An 18985-nucleotide genomic window follows, 5' to 3' on the forward strand; every position below is an offset into this window, starting at 1 on the left:
GAAAACGAGGCCAGCAACGAAACCCAAAGTAGTGTGGGACCCGAGGGGCAACCACCACAGCTAGAATGAAACATCGAAAAAGAATTTCGAAAAGAGCGCCCTCCCGTGTTTGATGGAATGGGAGATCCGGCCAAGGCTGAAACATGGATTCGTGCCATAGAGCGCATATTCAAATTCCTAAGATGCACCGATCTGGAGCGCCTATCGTGCGTGACCTACCAGCTCACTGGGTCCGCAGAATTTTGGTGAGAGACCAAGCAGCGAACGATGACACCTGAACAACTAGACGCCCTAACGTGGGAAAACTTCAAGGAGGAATTGTACGATAAGTACATCCCGAGGAGTTACCGTAAGGCTAAGGAGGCCGAATTCTACAATCTGAAGCAAGGGCGGATGACAGTGACTGAATATGACCGTGCCCTATGCGATATGTCCCGATATGCACCAGAGCAAGTGAATACCGATGAGAAAATGGCGGAGAAATTTTGTGCTGGACTGAGGCACGAAATAAGGATGGCTTTGGCATGCCGTGGAAGGCTCTCGTATGCCGAGTCACTGTCTCGTGCGTTGGATGTGGAGGAAACAATGCCACGAGAAAAGACAGCAACGCCTACAACCCCAACACCACCTACACCACAACAAAATTTCCGTGATAAGAGAAAGTGGGATGGGAACCGAGAATCCTTTGACAACAAGAGGTTCCAAGGCACCCCAAACTCTGCACGGGGCAAGGGAAAACAAACTACTCCATACCAAGGTGGAGAGTACCGTCAGAGAACACCCCCTGCGCCAAGTGCCAAAAAAATCATTTGGGGGAATGCAGAATCGGGACCAATATATGCTACAAATGTGGTGGAGTTTGACACCTTGCCAAAGAGTGCCCGAGCAACAACAATGCTGGAGTTGGGGGAACACCAAATGGGCCTCGAAGGAACCCTACACCACCTCAGCAGTTGCAACAGCGTCGCCAACCATATCCCACACAGGCTAGGGCCTATGCTTTGGGACGCAAGCAAGCTAAAGCCGCACAGGGAGATCCGAAACAGGATAATCTGGCAGGTATGGGAACACTACTTGACATGCCTGTTGCTGTTCTGTTTGATACGGGTGCATCGCACTCCTTTATATCACACTCCTGCGTAGATGCTTTAAAGCTTCCTACTGATGAACTTGAACATAAGGTGAATGTGTACTCACCAGTAGGAGGCCTTATAGACATTTCACAATCTTGCTCGAACATAGAATTTGTGGTGGGAGAACTTAGCTTAGTGGCTCACAATCTACATGTTATGCCAATGGAAAACGTTGACATTATTCTGAGAATGGACTGCCTAGCTGAAAACTATGCCACTGTTTGCTGCCTAGAGAGGCAAATTTCGTTACAAATCCCGGGGAAGGAGCCCACTACCTTCCACGGGATTCCAATGAATCAACGAACTTGGGTAATCTCGGCACATCAAGCAACTACGATGATTAGAAAGGGGCATCCTGCCTATCTTGTTTACCTGCAAGGGCATGACAAGAAAGAAACGTTGAAGATGTGGCTGTAGTACGTGAGTTCCCAGACATTTTTCCCGACGCTTTGCCAGGACCGCCGCCTAATAGACAGTTGGAGTTTACTATCGACCTAGAACCAGGAGCCACACCAGTATCAAAGGCACCTTATAGGATGGCACCTACAAAGTTGGAAGAACTCAAAATTCAGTTACAAGAACTGTTGGACTTGGGTTTCATCAGACCCAGTGTATCGCCTTGGGGAGCACCTGTGCTATTTGTGAAGATGAAAGATGGAACGCTGAGAATGTGCATAGACTACCGGGAATTAAACAAATTGACTCTCAAGAACAAGTATCCTCTGCTGAGAATAGATGACCTGTTTGACCAACTAAGGGGAGCAGGGGTATTTTCAAAAATTGATTTAAGGTCGGGATATCACCAACTGCGGGTACGAAGAGAAGATATACCCAAGACGGCGTTCCGAACAAGATATGGGCATTATGAGTTTGTAGTAATGCCGTTTGGACTAACTAATGCACCTGTGGTATTCATGGACTTAATGAATCGAGTATTCCACCCATACTTGGACAAGTTCATCTTGGTGTTCATAGATGATGTGCAAGTTTACTCGAAAAATGAAAAAGAACACGAGGAACACCTAAGGATCACCCTATAGACACTGAGAACTGAGAAGTTGTACGCTAAGTTCAGTAAGTGTGATTTCTGGCTAAAGGAAATGAACTTTTTGGAACATATTGTGACGGCCGAAGGGATTCGAGTTGAGCCTACAAAAGTGGAGGCCGTACAACAGTGGAAGACGCCAAAGACCCCAAATGAGATTCGGAGTTTCCTGGGTCTTGCAGGATACTACTGAAGATTTATCGAAGGATTCTCCAAAATTGCAAGGCCGATGACCCAACAACTGAAGAAAGGGATTAAGGTCAATTGGACATCGGAGTGTGAGGCTAGTTTTCAGTTGTTGAAAGAGAAGTTGACCACTACACCTATTCTAGACTTGCCAGAACCGGGAATAGACTATGTGGTTTACACTGACGCGTCTAAGGTTGGACTTGGATGTGTATTGATGCAGAACGGTAAGGTGATTGCCTATGCATCGCGTCAATTGAGGCCACACGAGCTAAATTACCCCACTCATGATTTGGAATTAGCAGCCGTTGTGCATGCTTTGACGATTTGGAGGCACCATCTCTACAAAGTTCGGTGTAAGATTTTTACTGATCATAAGAGTCTAAAATACTTCTTTGAGCAGAAAGACTTGAACACAAGGCAACGCAGATGGCTCGAGCTAGTTAAGGATTACGACTGTGGCATTAACTATCATCCGGGCAAAGCAAATGTAGTGGCAGATGCACTGAGCCGGAAAGCCCAACCACAACTGGCTACTTTTCTCACTCAAGAAGGAAATCTGATTCGTGAATTTAGCAAGATGCGATTGGAAGTAGTGAGAGCCCCTGAGACCGTAAAAGGAAAGATCGCCACCTTAGTAATTGCACCCGACCTGTGGACAAGGATAAGATAAGGTCAAAGAAATGATAAAGATTTGGAGAAGGTTCGACTAAAGGTAAGGAAAGGTGAGCAAGAGAAGTTCCGAGAAGAGGCTGACAATGCTCTCACCTACGAGGGAAGGCTATGTGTGCCGAATGACGATGGACTTCGAAATGAAAATTTGACTGAGCCACACGAGACTCCGTATACCGCTCATCCTGGAGGTACAAAGATGTACCATGATCTGAAGGGATCATTCGGGTGGGATGGGATGAAGAGGGATATCGCTTCGTTTGTGGAGAAATGCTTGGCTTGCCAGTAAGTGAAAGCTCTGCATCAACGACCCTATAGGAAGTTGCAACCGCTAAAAATTCCGGAATGGAAATGGGAACACATCACCATGGATTTTGTGATGGGTTTACCAAAAACTCGACAAGGGAATACTGCCATCTGGGTAATCATAGACCGCCTCACTAAAAGTGCACATTTTACACCTATTCCCATAACTCATGGATCCGACAAGCTAGCCCGAATTTATGTGAAAGAAATTATTCGGCTACATGGAGTGCCCGTAACAATCACGTCAGACCGAGACACAAGATTCACTTCGAGATTTTGGATAAGCCTGCAACGAGAGCTTGGTACTCGATTAAATTTTAGTACTGCTTTTCATCCACAAACCGATGGACAGTCCGAGAGAACGATCCAGACTCTTGAGGATATGTTGAGAGCCGTAGTTCTTGACAGAGGAGAAAATTGGGAAGTCGTACTGCCGTTAATCGAGTTCGCCTACAACAACAGTTTCCAGGAAACGATAAATACGGCCCCATATGAAGCATTGTATGGGAGGAAGTGTAGATCACCACTCTACTTGGATGAGGTTGGTAAAAGGAGAATACTTGGGCCAGATTCAGTAGAAGAAATGATTGAGATTGTTCGACAAATTCGTCAAAGGATAAAAGAAGCTCAAGACAGAAAGAAGTCATATGCCGATGTCCGGCATACCGATTTACCGTTTAACGCTGGAGATAAAGTTTTCTTGAACGTATCTCCGTCGAAGGGGATAACGAGGTTTGGTGTAAAGGGTAAGTTGAAACCACGTTACGTAGGGCCTTATGAAATTCTTGAGAAAGTGGGACCCGTAGCGTATAGGTTGGCACTACCACCGAGTTTTGAGACCGTGCATAATATTTTTCATGTGTCGCAATTAAGAAAGTAAGTGTTCGATCCCAAACACGTGGTTCACCAAGAAGAAATGATTTTGAATCCCGACTTGAGTTATGAGGAGAAGCCCGAAGCTATTCTGGACATGAAGGTGCAAGAATTGAGAAATAAATCAATTGCGTCCGTGAAAGTGCTTTGGAAACATCATGGTCACGAGGAGGAAACTTGGGAACTCGGGGATAAAATGAAAGAGAAATACCCGGAGTTGTTCGTTAGAGATGAGTAAATTTCGGGACGAAATTTCTGTTAATGTGGGTAGAATGTTACACCCGTACTTTTAAAGTACTAAATTAGTATATTTCTTAAAAAATATATAATAATAAAATTTTATCATCATGTTATGCTTCTCGTTAATTTGCTTTGGAATGGACTATAGTATTTAGGTGTTTTGATGTGGAATGAGACGTCCCTTTTAGTTAATTGTGGAGTTTTTCTAGGAGACGTGCTCGAAAGTTCCGTTGATGTAAGGACGTTGTTGTTGCTATGCTTGGCATGATTAAATGAGATGGAATTTATAGTACTTGGAACAACACCAAGCTACTACGAGGCAAATAATAATTTTTCTAAACGAAAGGAAACGAACAAAAATAAATATAAATACTTGGGCTTCTCAATTAAAATTGGAGTCCAAATATTTTTATAAAAATGGCTTTGGGCCATAACAATAAAAAAAGTCCAACAAATAAATAATTATACAAATTTGCAACTAAATGAGCCCAAACAATTTAATTAAAGTTGTGGGAGATGTCCATGAGCCCAATTCATTTCTAGAAATGGCTAGTGCAAGCCCAAAAATTTTTCTTCTTCTTCCTTCTTCCTTTGTGCGCCGATTCCTTCCACCATGGGGGCTCTCCATCTTTCAACCCCTCCACCTTCCACCTCCCCCATTTAATCCTACACCCAAAGGTCATGCATTAATACAAAAGTTCCTTCATGTATCCCATACCCTACTCCTCACAATATACTTTACAACAAGAACAAAGAGAGAGCCGAGAGAGAGCCGAGAGAAGAAGAAGAAGAAGAAGAAGTAGAAGAAGTTGCTGCCATTCTTTCTTCCCAACCAAGTTTAATTCTTTGAGGTATAAACTCTACCCGTTCTCAAAAGCACAAATTTTGTTCGCATGTATCTCATCACATATTTCATACATCCACCTCCCACAAATAATTCAAACAAATTCAACAATAAACATCAATCGAACACCCGCCGTGGTTAATTGAAAACACGAAAGAACATAATTTAGTAAGGAGAACGTATCTTGCGGGACGTTTCGGGGTAGTTCGGAGTTGTTCCGGGCTTGTTCGAAGTGGTTTAGGGGGGGAGGCAGCCGGCAGTGGCGGCTGGCGAACAGCAGAGTCACCGCCGGACCCTGCGACGGCCAACCTGGCGACTGGACGACGGCAGGCGAGGCTGACCGGCGAGCAGCAGCGGCGGCCCGCGAACAGCAGTGACGGCGACTCTGGCCGCACAGCGACGACAGAGACAGCACGGAGATGTAGGCGAACAACAGCCGGATCAACAACTCTTCCGGTAGATTGACGGCGGCAGTAGGACTCCTCTCACCGAGCCGGCGGCTCCGACGGAAGAAAAGGGAGAGACGTGGAATTTTGGGGAGTTAAAAAAAAAGTTTGGGCTTTGATTTAATTATTGGGGCTTTGTTTTTTTTGAGTTGGGCTTTTGTTTTTTTTGCAGAATTTGGGCCTTATAATTTTAAATTGGAGGTCTTATTTAAAGTTTGGGCCTCTTTTATGTTTATTTGGGGCTCCTCAACTAATTGGAAGTATAGTGTGAGGAGAATAATTGATCCTTGGGCCGATAATTTAATTGTGGCGAATTATTAAATTATTTTCGAAATATTTTGAAGTATGAATAATTTATCCCAAGGCAGAAATAAATATAATTGCGAAGAGAAATAGTTGCGATAATTTAATTATGTGCTTAAATATTTTTGGGAATCTTTTCCGACACCATGGAAAATACGAGGAGCCAACGGAGGAAAGTATAGGCATAAGCGGCCGACAAGCATCGCACGCGACGCCTTGGGCGGCCGCCGAATAATCGAAAATGCATGGAAACCGAGAAAACGAGATAAAAGACTTTAATTAGAGTGCATGCATTCTAAATTTCTTCGTTACTGAGATTGATGTATACATGTATTTTTTTTGAAAATGTGGTTCGCACGCCCGCTAAAGTTAGATCGGGAAGTTGTTTAAGGAAATCACTAAGCTTTTGAGGTGGGCTTTATTACTTAAACTCCTTTACTTGCAATGATATGTATATGGTGAGATAAGGGTGGTTTAAATGTTAAGTCATGCCGTATTTTATGTTTTGAATTGCCTATCTGATTGTCTACTAGGATAATGTCCTACTATACTTTGATGGTTAACGAATTCGGGTCTAACTAGGGTCTATGCCCTACTTAGGCTAGTGCATTGATGGGGATCGTGAGCCGTCCTTTGGGTCGGTCGGTCTAGTGATCGAGTTTGTGGCCACATTCTCGTTTCGCATGATGGTTCAGATATGGTATATGATGGAGGATGACGATGACATTGTCCGCGCGGACACTCTATTATTTAAGGAATGATTTTAGTGTTTCTCGGCCCTTTTAAAGTAAAACCCTAGTTTCAGTCAATGATGGCTGACATAACTTTATCGATAAAATGTATTCCAGGCATGAGTTCACTGAGTGCATCAAGTACTCAGCCCCTGCATGTGTTTTCCCTATGTGCAGGTTGAGCATGGACGGGAGACGAAGGATTGTTGAGCATTGGACCGAGACCATATTCAATAAACGTTCTGGTTGCTATTGTGTCTTCATACATAGTAGTAGCTGACTCTCAAATGATTCCGCTACTCTAAGTCTTAAGAACTCTTATGTTTTCTTTAATCCGTTGAACTATTTTTATTCAAACTATTTTGCTTCGTGATCTGAGACTATGATTTGATAATGAAGTTTCGTCTTTTGATCTACATGTCGTACCCCTTTGATTGTTTTCCCCCTTCTTCCCCGCTTCTTAATTCCCCGTGAAGGGATGGGCGGCGATTCACCAAAAAACACATAACTCCTCTGTGCGTTCAACGGAGAGAAAGAGAGCTGGAAAACGTGACGCCGAGGAGAAACGCCGGCGGCACTTTGTCGCTGACCGGAGTGACGCGCCAAAGCATGGGAGAAGAGGAGCGACAAATTTTTGATTTGGATATTTTTAATTTAGGGTTTTTACTTAGGGGAAGAAGAGAGAGTTTTGGGAGTATAGCCGATGGAGGAGGGGAGAGTATATTTGAACTTTTTGGCCACCTCCACATTTTGAGAATTTTGGGTCATGTGTTTTGGGCTGCCTAAATTAAATTACTGGACCACCTTAATTAAATGGTTTAGGGCCAGTGGAAATAATTTTTAGTTGGGCTGCTCAAATAAATGGATAAATCTCAAGTCTTTGGACTAGAATAATAAATAAATGGACTAGTTGCTTTTAAACGATGTGCTCGTCGAAGTTTAACAGATTATTCCCTAGACCTCCACAGTAAATTATAGGTGATATTGATGTGGAGCGTCGACATCATATTAGGAATGGATTGGTTAGCCGAGAACTATGCTACTATCCATTGCAAAGAGAGACAGATAGCTTTGCAATACCCAGGGATGGAACCCGTAATCTTCCACGGAATCTCCATGAGATGACGAAAGTCCATAATTTCTGTACTACAAGCAACCACCATGATGAGGAAGGGATGCCTTGCATACTTCGTCTATCTGAACGGAGAAGAGAAAGAAGACCGAAAGATAGAGAATGTAGCAGTGGTACAGGAATTTCCCGATGTTTTTCCTGAAGCACTACCAGGACTGCCGCCAGACAGGCAACTAGAATTCACAATCGATCTGGAACTAGGATCAGCCCCAGTATCGAAGGCACCGTACAGAATGGCACCGAAAGAGTTAGAAGAACTCAAGATACAACTACAAGAACTACTAGACCTGGGTTTCATCCGACCCAGTGTATCACCATGGGACGCACCAGTACTCTTCGTGAACAAGAAAGATGGGACATTGAGGATGTGTAACGACTACCGAGAGTTGAACAAGTTGACCCTCTACCGAGGATTGACGACCTCTTTGACCAACTGCGAGGAGCCGGTGTATTTTCAAAAATGGACTTAAAGTCGGGTTATCACCAACTGAAGGTCCGACAGGGCGATATACCCAAGATTGCATTCCGCCCCAGATATGGCCATTACGAGTTCACTGTAATGCCTTTTGGGCTTACAAATGCCCCAACTGTGTTCATGGATCTAATGAACTGCGTGTTCCACCGATGCCTGGACAAGTTCGTCCTAGTCTTTATATACGATGTGCTCATCTACTTGAAGAACGAGAAGGAACACGAGGAACATTTGAGGAACACTTTGGAGACGTTAAGAGCCGAAAACCTCTATGCTAAGTTTAGCAAGTGTGAGTTCTGGCTTAACGAAGTAAATTTCCTTTGACACATAGTGACGGCAGAAGAGATTCGAGTAGACCCTGCCAAAGTAGAAGTAGTACAACGTTGGCAGTCACCAACGACACCCAATGAAATTCGGAGTTTCTTAGGATTGGCCGGATACTACCGAAGATTTATTGAGGGATTTTTCAAAATAGCAAGGCCAATGACTGAACAACTTAAGAAAGGAGTTAAGGTCAATTAGACACCAGAATGTAAAGCAAGTTTCCAGCTGTTAAAGGAAAAGTTGACCACAACATCAGTTCTAGCCGTGCCGGAATCGGGGACAAGTTAGACTCGGATGCGTGATAATGCAAAATGGTAATGTGATTGCATATGCATCACGCTAACTCAGGCTGCACGAGTTAAACTACCCAGAATTAGCTGCAGTGGTACATGCCTTGAAGATTTAGAGACACCATCTCTACGGAGTTCGATGTGAGATCTTCACGGACCATAAAAGCCTCAAATACTTCTTTGAGCAGAAAGATGAACATGCGGCAATGCAGATGGCTTGAATTAGTAAAGGATTATGATTATGGTATAATTTATCACCCAGGCAAGGCGAACGTAGTGGCAGACACCTTGAGCAGAAATTCTACACCCCATTTGGCCACTTTCTTCACACAGAATGATGACCTGATACGTGAGTTTGCTAAGATGCGGTTAGAGGTCGTAAGGACACCTGAAACGGTGGAAAGTGGGATCGCCACCTTGGTGATAGAGCCACATCTAAGGGTCAGGATCATCGAAGCTCAAAGACATGATGAAGCATTGGAGAAAATCCGTCTGAGAGTGAGGACGGGGAAGGAAGAAGGTTACCGCGAAGAAGCGGATAACGCCCTCACTTTTGAAGGAAGACTGTGTTTTCCCAATAACGAGGCACTCAGAAATGAGATCATGAGTGAAGCACACGAAACGACATACACTGCTCACCCTGGGAACACAAAGATGTATCAGGATATGAAGAAGCAATTATGGTGAGATGGCATGAAGAGGAGCATATCATCTTTTGTAGAAAGATGCCTGGCACGCCAGCAAGTGAAGGCTCTACATCAACGGCCCTATGGAAAGTTGCAGCCCAGAATGAAAATGGGAACACATCGCGATGGATTTCGTGACGGGACTGCCAAAGTCCCAACGAGAGAATACTGCCATTTGGGTGATTATAGATCGCCTCACTAAAAGTGCTCACTTTATACCAATCCATATCACGTATGGATCGGACAAGTTAGCCCAGATCTATGTGCAGGAGATCATACGCTTACATGGAGTACCGATAACAATCACTTCAGACCGTGATTCAAAGTTTACTTCTAGATTTTGGATAAGCCCGCAGCGAGAGCTAGGCACTCGGTTGAACTTCGGTACTACATTCCATCCGCAGACGGATGGGCAGTCTGAAAGGACGATCCAGACATTAGAAGATATGTTGAAAGCCGTAGTGCTCGTCCGTGGAGGAAACTGGGAGCCGGTACTACCACTTATAGAGTTTGCTTACAACAACAGTTATCAAGCAACTTTAAATATGGCCCCATATGAAGCACTGTTGTCACAACCGCCCATACTAGGGTTACTACAAACGCGGCGATCGTGACCAACATGCATGGACAGCGTTTTAAAAGAAAACTTAATTAAATTAAAGGCAGAGAAAAAAACATTTTTGTTTAAAGAAGTTTAAGGTTGAAATTGTACTATTAATTAGAAATGACTCATGATAAATACTTTTAAAAGAAGCAGCGGAGAAAATAAACTTTAAGAAACCCAATTAACTTCTAAAGTAAAATATTTAATTTAATTCACGGAAAACACCATTTTCGAAGACAACGTAATTACTTGGTTAAAACCTAACACCACCATACATGTTCAAACACAATACGGAAACGATTTAAAGTCTTGAGACATAGTTATTAATATAGCAGCGGAAAATACGGTTTAAAGAGAGTCAAGGATAACGTCTATGTATGAAGACACAACGCATCCTAGGTTCTTAGGCCAACTCAACATCCTCTGCAACATCTCGCTCAACCTGCACATAAGAAAAATAATATACAAGGCTGAGTACTTGTTGTACTCAATGGGCTTATGCCGAAAACAGTTTATATTAGTTATGTCATCCATACCAGTGATCTCGAGTTTTATATGTATTAAGAAATATCACGAGAACACAAAACATTTCAAGTCTGGCCAGACAATTTATCTCCCCACTTTTCACATCATTCCATCAATCACAATCATCATATCACAGTGCGACGAAAGTGTGGCCACACTATTCACCCACGAGACCGGCCGACTAGACGGCTCACGGTCCCACCAGTGTACACAGCCTGATAGGGTTTGCGGCCCTACTCAGACCCGAATTCGTTTCACAACACAGCCCTATAGCCTAACGGAGCAAGCTCAGACGAACTAGGCATCAGGCAACAATCTCACAAACAAAAACATGGCATGACATAACAGTTAAACCACCCTTATAACACCACGTAATATTTTCGGAAAATAAAAAGGTTTGAAAAGAAAGTCCACCTCGTTCGCTTAACAAATCAAATTCCAACTTATGGAAACTCTCGTTCCTCAAGCTCACGTATACACAATCACCCTTGTCAACGACAACACAATCAACCTTCCATAAGTTTATATTATCATGCATGTCCTATTGTTCCTTTTTATCGTTCTCTTACCCATCCCATCATTCACCAACACAAAGAGGACATGTCATAAATTTTCTCAACACGTCACACATAATCACATCATAGGATACCTTCTCAAATCATACATGCACCAAGTAATTCATCAAAACTTAGCAATAAGTGATATTTTCACATATCAGCAAAACTGGCAGAACTGTGCGGTTGGTTTGTACAAATCACCAAAAATTCATCCGACCTCATATGAAGCTAAAATTTTGTCACAACACAGCAGACTCATTCAAGTTCATTCAGGTAAATTTTCACACTCAAATCATATCATTTGATCAGTCAAAACATTAATACAACTCTCTGGTCGGAATATAAAAATTCTGGCAGCATTGCACAGTTCATTTGAAAAATTCATGATAAATTCATAAAATGTCCAATAAGGCTGAAATTTTTACAAGACTCAGAAGACACTTCAAAATTTCACATAGTTCAAGAATCACATCAATCAGAGGTCATTAATCGGTCAAACAGATTTCGAAACGTTTTGGTCGAGAACACACGTTACTGATAGAATTGCGCAGTCGACTTCAAACATTTTTCAAAAATTCAATTTTCGACAAAAAGGGCTGAAATTTATACGAGACACAGAGCACACCTCGAAATTCACTCAGTAAAATATTCATACCAAAATTCGATCGTTTGTTAGGTCAATCACACATCAGGAAATACTGTTCGAACGTCACAGATTTCAGACTCACAATTTCGAAATTAGGGTTTCTTTCCCAATCATCCAAACACAAATTCTCATGCTTATAACACACCATCATGCTTGATAAGACTCTCTTAAATATGTTTTCACATAAACTTAGATCATTCACCAAAGATTCAAATCAAACTTCACACAATTCAATCAAAAATCGCATAACTATCAAAGTTCTCAAGCAAACTCACTTTCCCACCGATTAACTTTGCGATCTATGATTCCTACACCCACTACATGCATGTAGGATTCAAGAACATGGTTCAAACGAAAGGAATGAGGAAAAGTGAGCAAATATACCTTCTTTGACAAAAATGAATCGGTAGAAACAATGAACGATGCGATTCGTCGGAGACTCTTGAAAATAACTTTAATGGTTGCAAGAACAAGGCTTGATTGGAGGATTTTTGGAGAGAAAGAGTGGGAGAGGAGGGACAAACGTGTGAGGGAAAGAGAGGGAGAGGGGTGGATGATTTTGGTGAGGGAGGGTGGGGGCTAGGGTTTGTTTAAGTGGTATTTATATTCTAGGTTTAAGTCTATGAGTAAATTAAATAAATAAATTATGGAGAATTAAAATATAGGCTAATGAATAAAAATTCCACAATTATAAGAAGCCTAATTTTCAAAAATTAGGGCTGCAATTAAACAAGGAATTTTTTTTTTTACATGGAGAGAAATAAATCCACAATTTAGGAAATAAAACAATGAGTATTCCATAAACAAGGGAACAAAATAAATTAAATCTCCAAGTAGGAAAAATGAAGTAAGGGCCGAAAATTTAAGGGGAATTGCACAAGGGAATTATTTAAATCCTCAATTAAATAGAATAGAATTTAAATTTGGTAATTTCTTTATGGGAAAAAGGCTCCCATAAAATAGGTAACAAATAATTATATTCCCACAAGGAAAAATACTAGTGTAGGCCGTGTGACATGAAGGATACAATATAAGGAAATGTTCACATCCCCAATTAATTTGGCATAGGTATTAGTATGGTATTTAATTGAATAAAAAGGGATCCCACAAAATAGGAAACAAATAAATTATCCTCCAAAATTAGTGAAGGGGCCGAAAATTATTAGGCTTAAATAGCCAAGGAAATATTTCAACTCTCTATTTATTTTGGGTGAAGAAATAATAGGTGGCATGATTTAATTGGATTTAATTCAAAAGAAAGGAGTCAACAAAGCACCAATTAAATCAAAGAAAATAATTCATCCTCCTATTTTAAATAGGAGATTTTCGAAACTCCCAAGGATAATAGGCTAGAGTTCGAATTTCATGTAGTGCCATTTAGGGATCATTTGGTTTGGATTTAAATTTGGATAAATATCCCAAAACAATTAATTAAATCCATGAAATGAAATACTATTTCAATAATTAGGAAGGGCCGAAATTTCCCATGAATTGGCTCGAAAAAAATAAATGCATGATCCTACTAATTATTTTCCCCACATTGGAAAATATAAAATATCAAGCACTTCATTCCACATCACTCACGACAATTATTTCACGCAATTCACTTAATCTCATAGAAACAAAAGTTTCATAATTGAAAATTTCAAATAAACATATAAAAAGAGTCACAAAAAATTGGGATGTTACAACTGTATGGGAACAAATGTAGATCACCACTTTACTGGGATGAAGTCGGTGAGAGAAAGATTCTTGGACCGGACTCTGTAGAAGAGATAATAGAAATTGTCCGACAGATCCGAGAAAGAATCAAGGAAGCTCAAGATAGGCAAAAATCTTGCGCAGATGTTCGTAGAACCGATCTACAGTTCAAGGCGGGAGACAAAGTTTTCGTGAAAGTATCTCCGTCAAAAGGGATAACAAGATTCGGTGTCAAAGGCAAACTAAGACCGCGTTTCGTCAGACCCTATGAAATCCTGGAAGAAGTCGGGCCAGTGGGATATAGATTGGTGCTACCACCGAGTTTCGAAAATATGCACAACATTTTTCATGTGTCACAATTGAGTAAATATGTGTTTGACCCCAAACACATAGTCCACCAAGAGGAGATGGTGTTGGAACCAGATTTAAGGTATGAAGAAAAATCAGAGGCAATCTTGGATCGAAAGATAAAAGAATTGAGGAATAAATATTTTGTAAAGGTGAAAGTTCTATGGAAACATCATGGCCATGACTAAGCTACATGGGTACTTGAAGACAGGATGAAAGAAAGATACCCAGAGCTTTTTGAATGAAGTAAGCAAATTTCGTGACGAATTTTTTGTTAAGGAGGGTAGAATGTAATACCCGCCCCTTTATTACCCTCTTTCGTTATGTTTAATGTCGAACTAGAGTTTTGTCGCTCCCTTACATCGTTGTTTTTAAATGGAACTTGGTACCATGTTTGTCGATGCTTAGTATTGTTAGTTCGCAAACAAAAGTTAAAGTGATAATCGAACTAATGTATGTTATGAAATATTTGAACGTTGTACAAGGATATGAAGTCATTCTCCCCGAACTAAAATGTTCCTCACCGCGGCCCTACCCGTTCAGCCCGTCGGGCCCGGGGCAGTGAGCCCATGTCGTGGATAGTAGTATGACAGCCAATTATTATTCCACCTGCAAGATAAAAACAAGTATTAATTACAAAAGAACAAGAGGAATTAAAGAAGCTTATTAGAGGAAAGGAGACAACCCCTCTTTAGCTATGGAGGACCCAAAAAACTCAGCAAGAAGGGCAAGTCAAACCCTGCAAATCCTCCACCCTTATGGCAGCACCTTAAACCTACTTTGTACCAGCCACCAAATGGCCATATGAGGACAAGATGAAGCTAACAACCAAGTACCTAGCACCACCAAATAACACCAAAGTAATTTAAGTTAAAGTGTTGCAAAGTGAATCAAACAGAAGGATATGCTACGAACGAAAACAAAACTGCAGCAACAGCCATTTAATTTCCCCAAAGTACACCAAGGCTTGCCTATAAAAAAAACCCTTCATACTCATCGGAATTTCCCCCTCCCACATACTTTAATTTTCCCAGCCACATTGCAAGTTTTGGGGGTGTAGAGAGTTGAGTGAGTAATTCCCAGCAAAGAGTTCTTACAACAAGGGCAGCCCCTACTCTCCATAGGTAACACTATTCCTCATTTCTCACAAGTACTTTATGCTCAAACCCAAACTCACCTTTTTCCTAATATATCAAAAAGGAATCAGAGGAACAAGTGGGCAAGCTGTGAATCTAGGGGCAGGGGAAAAGAATCAGTAGCTACTTCAAGAGGTAATACACCTCCATCCTCATCCCAATTAAAATATCATCATGTAGAAGCACTAGAACTAGAAGCAATAAGCTACTGCATTTACATCAAGATCAGTAACTTAAGTAGTACTCACAACATAGAAACCCTCATGTTATCACAAGCTTCCTTCAAGTATTGTTAAACCCTCACAGCCAGCAAAATAAATTCACAACTTTAAGCCTAAGATTTCAATTTTTGCTAAATCTGCCTTTTGTCCAACTTCTCTAATGAACTAAGAAATCACCAAATAGTTGCGATAACAATTTAATTTTAGAATAGGAAATCGGGGTAAAGGACTCATCTTCATCCGATCGAGGAGTGGGGCTGTATCAGTAAGACCAGTGACGGCAGCTGACCACACCGTCTCAGCCGGACCGCCCGCGAAGCAGCGGCAAGTCGAGGAGCCACGGCGGTGGTGCTGATCGTTGGTGGCGGCGACACCGGCCCTGGTCTGTGAAACGGAACGAGCTGAGTCTGCCTCAGCCGGAGACATCCCAACGGCGCTGATTCGCTGTGAAGAGACGGACGGCGATGCGACGGAAAACACATAACTCCTCAGTGGTTTCAACGGAGAGAAAGATAGCTCGAAAACGTGATGCCGAGGAGAAACGCCGGTGGCGCTTTGTCGTTGACCGGAGTGATGCGCTGACGCAGGGGAGAAGAGGAGTGACAAATTTTCGATTTGGAGATTATTAATTTAGGGTTTTTAATTTGGGGAAGAAGAGAGAGTTTTAGGAGTATAGCCGATGGAGGAGGGGAGTATATTTGGACTTTTTGGCCACCTCCACATTTTGAGAAGTTTGGGTCATGTGTTTTGGGCTGCCTAAATTAAATTGCGGACCACCTTAATTAAATGGTTTAGGGCTAGTGGAAATAGTTTTTAGTTGGGCTGCTCAAATAAATGGATAAATCTCAAGTCTTTGGACTAGAATAATAAATAAATGGACTAGTTGCTTTTAAACGATGTGCTCGTCAAAGTTTAACGGATTATTCCATAAACCTCCACAGTAAATTAAATCTCTCGATTGAATTAATATTTAAGGATCCTAGAACTTTTTCTAGGAAAATAAGAAAAAGAATAAAATGATCATGCACTAAGGATGCATTCACATTAAGTTTATTTGGCTTCTTAAGTCTAATTAAGTATTATTTTTTATTTCTAAAGGGGCGTCTTCGCACGTCATTTAAGACCAAATCAAGGAAACTTTTCGACCAAGGAAATAGCTTTTGAGGTGGCCATTCTTTTCAAAACGTGATTTTAGTATGAATATGTCAATCTTTTTTAAACATATTTGTCATGCCATGTTTTGCTTTTACGATTACCTATCTGCTTGGCTATGCCAATTATGTTAAATCGAATTCGGGTCCTAGTAGGAACGAAAACCCTACTTGGACTAGTGTACACATATGGGGATCGTGAGCTAGCCTTCGAGTTGGCCGATCCAGTGACCGTCGTGGAATGTGGCCACATTCCCGGTTCACATACGTTCATATATGGTATCTATGTTTATGTAATTGCGCAATCAATTTTACGAAATTAAAGGAAATTTTAGTGACTCGGGCTAGGCGTGCACAACAGTTCCGAACCGCCGGTTCCGGTTCATGAACCAGAACTGGCGGTTCACGGTTCAAGATATGCATGAACCGGAACCGGCCCGCCAAGGTTCCCGGCGGTTCCGGTTCCGGTTCCAGTTCAAAAAACCGGTGGTTTACGCGGCGGTTCAAAACCGCCGGTTTTCGGCCTGAACCGCAGGTTCTGGGCCGGTTCGGCGGTTCGTCGGTTCATCCAATTTATTTTATTTTTATTTTTTGCATTTTTCAATTATTCAATTTAAATTAAATTACATTTCACTTTTCAAAGTTGTACGACTCCAATAATCAGCGGTTATTATAGCTAGCGTCAGAAGCAATTCTCTCTCTAGCTCAGTCTTCAATCGAAAATTCTGGGTTAGTATTTGCAAATTCTCTCGAATTTATGTATACATATTGAAGCTAAACTAACTAAGTATATATGAACACGCAAATATATAAATTCTCACATTTTTTTAGTGTTCCTTGCTTTGTGTAATTGTGTCGATTGATTTTACTGTAAACATTTCTTCGTTTATTCGCTTTATTTAAGTCGATTCATTTTACTGTAAACATTTCTAATTTAACTACTGTAGCTTCAGCACCTTTCAATAGTTCGATTGAATTTTTTTTTGCATTATTTTTATTTGTTTATGTATGAAATGTGCGTAAATAAAATTCAAAAAAATACGATTAAAGTTGTAATTTTATTAAAATTGCACGTTTACAACGATTACAAATCGAAAAAACCTTAAGGTCTTGAAGTCTTAAAAAAAATTTAAATACAAACAAGACTATTAGTCAACAACGAAGCTAATTAAAAATGACAAAAACGACGTAGAAGTTCTTATAAAAAACTTATAAGTATATATACTCTTAATCGGCGAAGGAGATCTTTCTACATAACTAAATTAAGGACACCTTTAGCAATTCAACTTTAAATATTGAGTTTAGTTTAACAATCAACAATTATAGTAGAATTGTCAAAAGTTTCCCGAATTTAGCCGTATAGATAAATCTACTTCATCGACTTGAGTATATGCAAATACAATTATGTAATTGTATTTGCATATTTTTGAAGTAGGAACAAATGGAAAAAAAAGAAATAAAGGAAAAAGGACTTGAGCTCAACTTAAATTTAAAATTTATGTTGAGATGCCTACGTATCCCCAATGCTCATTTGCATTAGGGAATCAAAGCCCACGTAGTTCTCTTACCTTAATTTCCTATTTGGCTTGGCCGGCGGCGGTTGACGGTTGGCCTACGATTCATCCCCGGTGAATTCATCTTGTGATCCTTCCTGACGATCATCCCAATCATTTTCTTGTTCTCGGACGTCAGCTTTGGCCCAATCGTCAAGTAACATCACGGCTTCCATATTTTTCGCCTAGAGCTTACTTCTTGATTCATCCAACACACGCGAGCCAACACTAAAAGCGGACTCGACGGCGACAGTGGAAGCCGGAACAGAAAAAATCTCCTTGGCCATTGACGCAAGGATGGGAAAATCATTCTCGTGGGTTCCCCACCAATCGAGGACGTCGATTTAGGCGGGAAGAGTAGGACCTTCATCACCAAAGGAAAAGTGTGAATCAAAATATAAATCTAGTTCACTTACCATACCTGAGGACCTTCCGCCGGTGCTGTAGCTGTATAGTTTACTAGTTGGGATTGCACGTCGAGGTCATCATAATCGGTTTGAAATGCAAAGCCATAGTTATGTTGTGGAGGAGGGGGGGTCTTCTGACTTGGTCGGTGTTGTTATACTTGGTTTCATATTCGGTGTAGAGAGTGCGCAAGTTAAACTCGAAGGTTTGTTGGATAATGGACCGGTACGGGAGGGTTATTTGAAAGGTTTCTGAGAGGTCTACACCAAATTCGTCACCGGTATCAGATTGGATTGCTAGAAGGGGCCAAGATCAATTGAACTCAAATTGTTATAATAAAAATCTAAAATCGTAGAGGTACCGGCTAAGTTCCATTTTGGATCCAATACCTTTGCAATAAAAAACACGGTTGGAATCTCATTAAAATACTTAAGCCATTTTTCAATCATATAATA

The 18985-nt window shown here is 41.2% G+C and overlaps 1 long non-coding RNA gene across 1 annotated transcript; it reads right to left on the reverse strand.

Annotated features, from left to right (window-relative positions):
• Positions 1-14495: 14495 nt before the first annotated feature.
• LOC121801216 lies at positions 14496-16576 on the reverse strand. The gene is made up of 2 exons (XR_006050560.1): positions 14750-16576; positions 14496-14673 (listed from the first exon to the last, which is right to left on the reverse strand). It is a non-coding gene; the product is annotated as an uncharacterized LOC121801216 (long non-coding RNA).
• Between the last annotated feature and the right edge of the window lie 2409 nt (positions 16577-18985).

This window comes from Salvia splendens, chromosome 4, assembly GCF_004379255.2.
Source record: "Salvia splendens isolate huo1 chromosome 4, SspV2, whole genome shotgun sequence".
Lineage (NCBI taxonomy): Eukaryota > Viridiplantae > Streptophyta > Magnoliopsida > Lamiales > Lamiaceae > Salvia > Salvia splendens.